The sequence below is a fragment of the Zosterops lateralis genome (genome assembly GCF_965231275.1).
Source record: "Zosterops lateralis genome assembly, chromosome: Z".
In the NCBI taxonomy this organism is placed as follows: domain Eukaryota; kingdom Metazoa; phylum Chordata; class Aves; order Passeriformes; family Zosteropidae; genus Zosterops; species Zosterops lateralis.
In genome coordinates, this window is record NC_139800.1 from 35126055 (window position 1) to 35132054 (window position 6000).

Genomic DNA, 6000 nt, shown 5'->3' on the forward strand with positions numbered 1-6000 from the left:
GGAATATAATGGATCTGTCTTTGCCTAGTATTCACATTCAAAAGTCATTTAGTCACCTTGGTCTCACTTAATTTTAAAAAGAAGAAAAGAACCTCAATCTTGCAACAGAGGAACAGTTAAAAACCTGCTCTTGAAGTACCTCATAGCAGTCAGCATTTGGGTGAGGGGGAAGCAGCATTCAACAGCACCAGAAGGGCTGTCCATGGTCACCTCACATACATGCTCCATAGGCACAGCATCCTGTTCCGTGTGGGACTCTGACTGGATGGGCTCCAGACAACTCTGTGGAGAAGTCCCAAATGTTGGATGGGAAGGGTCTATCTCTCAGTGCTCATTTTCCCTAGAAGAGGTAGCATTTTCCAAGTAGAAGAGGAACATGCTGCACTAAATTTAATTTCAAACAAGGCTGGCTTAAATATGTCAAAATCAATTAAAAACAATATGCTAGTTGAAATTTTAATAATTCAATTCAAATTGAATATGCTCTCAAAATATCTACCCACATTGTTGTATATACCTAGGTGCATTATGAGTAGTCTGCTGTAAATATTATTAGAAATGCTTTTATTAGGATAATCGATTGATCATACCAAATGAATCAGATCAGTTTAAAGGGAACTGAATTTATGAAAAACGCAGTGTGAATTTGAATGAAAGGTATATAAACTTTCATTTGTCCAGAAATACTCTATGAAATAATGAAAAACATATACAATTTTAGTAACTCGGTACTCAACCCTAAGCAATATAATGCACATTTGATGTAAGAATTTATCCTTTTATCCTATGTCCAGTATCTACATGTGAATGACCTGTATTTAAAGACAAAAAGGACTCAAGGAAACCAACTTCCTGAATAAAACATTAGTCTTTCGAAGGAACTAGTGCTGTCTCCTAAAGAAAGAATGCCCTCTACTGCTTGGTTAGAGAGCTGCTCCATACCAAAGGAACTCAAAACTGTTTAATATGGACTGAAAACTTTGGAAAATATATATAACAAAAATTATTATTATTATTGTTGTTGTTGTTGTTGCTTTTGTTCCTGCTGTTGTTATCAACAACAATAATAATAAATTATATCTCTGAAATATTAGGAGATGTGATATACTTATATAAAATCAAATGTTCTTTAAAGCATTTTTATTTGCACTACTGTTAATTTTTCATTATATAGCTGCAGAACATAGTCCAAACATCTTACCCTAAACAAATATATATATGGAATATTTTCTCTATAATACTCAAATGGATAAAATTTAAAATAGCTAATGACTTTACTTTCAGTAATTATTTTGGCATGCATTTTCTTTAAACTTTATGTATTTGCTGCCTGTCTTCAAACTTAATACACTCCACCTTATTAATATATATAGTCTCCTTCAAAGGCACATGTATATTGTTTGTTCACAGTGGTTTGCCTTTGAAAACCAACCAGCTGAAAGTCTTACATCTGTAAAACATTGCATGCAATTTTGAGACAAGCTACCACACAGAAGTGCTCTAAAGCATCATCAAGAAACAGCAGAGACGTGCATGCTGATTTGATTTACATCAGCAGAGGAAAGACTGATGAATGCTACTCTAGAAACTTACCTCAGATCTGATTCTGTTTTATATTGAATTTGTTTCTAAGGAAACCCTATATTTTCTTAAAGCAATACAAAATTTTCTGAAGTGGGCTTTAAACAGTCACCAACAAGAATCTCCAGCAGCATATATTAATCTTTTTCCTATCATTTTTCCACTCATTTATTTGGCTGTCCAAGTAAGTAAAGAGAAAGTCTAGGGATGTGCACATTTTTGTTTCTCTAGTAGGAGTTCTTTTGATTGTACGACAATAAAAATACAAATTCAAAGACAGTTGAGTCCATGGCTGTTGAAAAGCACATAAATGATGAATATTTGGAATACATGATCCTTTCTGTTTCATTCTTGACAGTACTTAACATTGCCCCTTCTCATAGCTTGAGCTCTTAGGCAGTGTGGGAATTAAACAAGTTAATGCTAAAACACCAAGCAAACACATCTGAAACTATAGCTTTGTCTCACCTAGATGTGGAAAAACAAACAAATTCATGACCTTAATTTTTTTTTTCTGATAGATATGAATTTGATTTTTCCTTCTTTCCCAAGGTAATACTTATAGTATCTAGAAAAAGGCATAGTTTGGAGGGAAAACACTATTTTCTCACATAGAGAAACACAGAGATATAAGACCAGGCTATTAAGTCAGTAGTTCTACATCAACTGAGAGAAACTTACAGCATATACTGTAAGACAAACGTGAGAATATATATACTGTAAGGCAAAACATGAGAAAAAGAATTTCACATCAGATATGACATGAGCCAGCATTCTCCAAACACTTTCACATCCTAAACAATGAGGCCACAATTTCTAGAAAAATGTATGTTTCAACTCTTCAAAAGTAAAACAGAAACTTTTATTTATTTAAAGAAAGAATGATAGGCATGTATAATCTCATACACTTGAACTTGATTCAGTTTCATGTAAAAACCAAAAAAATCCACAGTTTTATGCCAAACATGCTGAGAATGTCAAGAAAGAACAACTTATTTAGAGACATCTCAGGAATTCCCCATCCTCCCTATTAGAAAATTATTTTATTTTGAGAAGGAGGGAGCTGCTAACAACACAAACCAATGTATTGACAAAAGTAGTTACAGTGTGTATGTAAAAGGACCAACACTCGATTCCAGACTAATTCAACCTTATACTTAATTTTCAACAAGCAGTGATAGATGTAGCTACCGTCATGGTTATTTGTAGCATTGCATGGCTGCGCTGACACTTTGCATGCAAATTGTCCATAATCATCCATAAGTAGCTTTACCCTCCATGAGTTGCAGCAACATGTCAGGAGAGTTGGTAAAAGCCAACATGGTCCAGCATGGTCCTTTTTGCAGGCAGACTAGCCACTTGTAACTCTTAAAAACTCCCTCCTGTGAAGAATGAGAAAGACTTGTGATGGTAGGTGTTAGTTTCGTCTCTCGGTTCCAGTAAGCCAGTTCCCTTACTGGGTGTTTTCCTCCCTGTAAGCCTTTTACCCCCATGTTTTTAAGGTTACTCTCAACCTGGTCTCCAGCCATGGTACTCTTGAGTCTTCCTTTTTAAGATGGGGGTCCCGCAGGGGGAGACTTACGGGGTGCCAGTCCTGTTGTCCTCCCTGGTTGCCTGCATTCATCCACCATTTGTTACATCATTGTGTGGCAACAGTGTCCATCGTGTCCAGGGAGGTAGAGGCGCTGACAAGGAAACAGATGGAGCAAGTCTCTTTTGTTAAGCACAAGAGTCCATTTTATTTCTCCCACCCCGAGCCAGGATGGGAGAAGAAGGTGAAGAGAACCAAGAGTGAGAGACAGAACTCCACCCCAGTCTCCCCTTAAGCAGAGGGTCTGGGGTCGGGGCAAAGGGCAGGTAAGGGCATTGACCTGAAGCCAATGAAGACACACCGAGGGAAAAGGAACCACAAGGCCAAGGTCATTGAGGGGTGGGGCAGAACTGACCAAACCATTGTATACAGAGCACATTGGAAGTATCCCCTCAGGCAGGAGGGGTAGCTAGAGGCTGTCTTGCCAAGACCAGACCCTGGGTATTACATTGAGGGGCTGAAGGACTCCACAGTTATTCATGGGTGCTCATACGTATTTTCTGTGATCATTCTTATGTTCTAGCTATGCATTGACCTGATAGTTTCAAGGACACCCTTCCCCAAGCCTGCGTAGCAGTAACAACCACAGTAAAAATTACTACAGCAAGTGTGTACTAAAATTTTTTTATTGTTCTTCAGCTTTTCATATTACACCCACACAATGCATAATAGTGTATGTACCAAAATTTGCACATTTTCAGATCAACAAACACACTCAAAATTTTGCAAATCCAAGAATTTTTACCTTTCTGTGAAGATAAACTGACTCTTCAATTTTAAGCAGTAATAAACAAAAAAATCTCAATAATATACTGTCCAAGATAAAATACATCTAAATAGAATACATTATCAAATGACTTTTGCTTTCTAAGAATATACACAAGCTCCATGTGCATTGGCCCACAAAGACTATCCATTGCATGCAAGTATACGCGTATGTATGTGTATGCATATGTATGTATATGTATGCATATGTATACATACCTATGTATATGCATACATACCTATATATTTATGGATGGATGGATGGATGGATGGATGATTTTTCCATATTAAGAATCAAGGATTTAGCAGTATGCTGATGTAGCACTGAAATGAAAAACAAGATTGCAATGACAGCAGTACTATTTTTCATTGCTGCCAGGACTAAACCTAAAGGAAAAAGGACTGCTATCCAACCTGTTTCCTCCACTGGATGTATCAAGAACATCAGCTGTTCCAGAAAGGACTGTAACTCAAAAAAGAATCAGGCATGTTTAAGAAGCAAGATTCTTCAGTGTTCATACAAAATAGTGATCACTGAAAGCAATTTTTTCTTGAATTAGAAAAAAATATTTTATTTTAGAATATTTTTGTTATTTTGTTTCTATTTTAAAGTTTATTTTTAAGCACATCCTCCAGTACAAGTGAATGTCTGCATTTCCACAAACACCATATCAGCAGTAATGATAGGCTGGTTTCTCTTAAAGCTGTCCTCAACCAAACATCAAAATGTCTTAGAGTGATTTAGAGTAATAAAATTTAAACTAACATGATTCATAAAAGTGGAAAATCCCTAACATAGAAAGAAAGAAATTATTTTTCTGAAATAATTCATATATGGAAAGTTGTTTATTTAATTCTTTACTAGCAGAACTGCAATTAAAAAAAATAGGCCAATACTGGCAGTAAAATTAATCAGCAGCATTATTGAAGTCACATAAAAAAGATACTGCATGCTTGTAAATTTTGCTATTCCAGCTTAGAGAACGGCACATAACAAACATCTTGAAACACCTGAAGGACATGAACTCCAAAATCCAAATAATTACTTAGTATTGCACAGACTGTATAATTAAAAATAGTGGGATAATTGTAGACAAAGTGGGAAAAGCCTCTTCACCACGAAATTTGTACAAAACTGAAAGAGCTTTCTTAACAGGGAGATCTGTTGCTCAAGTAATTTGAGTTAGAATGCAAAGCACACATGAGAAAGCCCTGTAGGGAATGATCTGCATTGCTTTGGCATAAACCTAGTATGTCTTTCGGATATAATTTGTATGATTTCTTGGGTTTGGATTTAAAACACATGAGAACACAAGCCAAGAGTTCATTTAACTATTGTTTTTGATTGAGCTGAGTACCATATGGTGCAATACAGGCAAGCTGATGAACTGGTATAAAGTTAATGTTGAGCTATGGAGATGTGTGTGTTCCTGTCAATATTTTGGCCAAAAAACTCCACTTCAGTGTGGTGGAATAACTAGATATTAAATAAATTTAGATAAAATTCACTGGCAGCATCAAGGATTCTTCAAAATCTTCTTCACATATTAATCATTCCAAAACCTTCTTCACGTTTCCATCACTGTCGGAACTAGCCTTCAATCTATCTGTAAGGAGCTCTACGGAGGCATTCTAGAAAAAACCAAGCAAGGCTTCCTACCCAGAGGTTTCATCCATGTTCTTTACATTACAACACTGACTGTGCTGTGTTTTTAACCAAAATAAGCCTTCTAGGTCTCCGTGGCACCTCCACAGACTCAGCTAGGACACTGGCACTTGAGGATTACTTCTTATTTCAGTATGTTTTCTAAAGTAAGAGGATAAAGCCAGGCCTCTTTAGTTCTGTATTTCCTAGCTGTCCTTTAGCTTTGATTAATAAAAATAGGATACACAACTATAATAACCTGGCAACAATTGATTGACCTAAATGAGTGACTTAAGGCAGGCCAAGTTGTCTTTCTTTTCTGATCCTCTCTTCCTCATCAATTATTTGTGAAAAAAATCAAAGGCATGTAAACAAGACAGACTTAGGTACATATTCCTGAATAAATATCATGTAATAC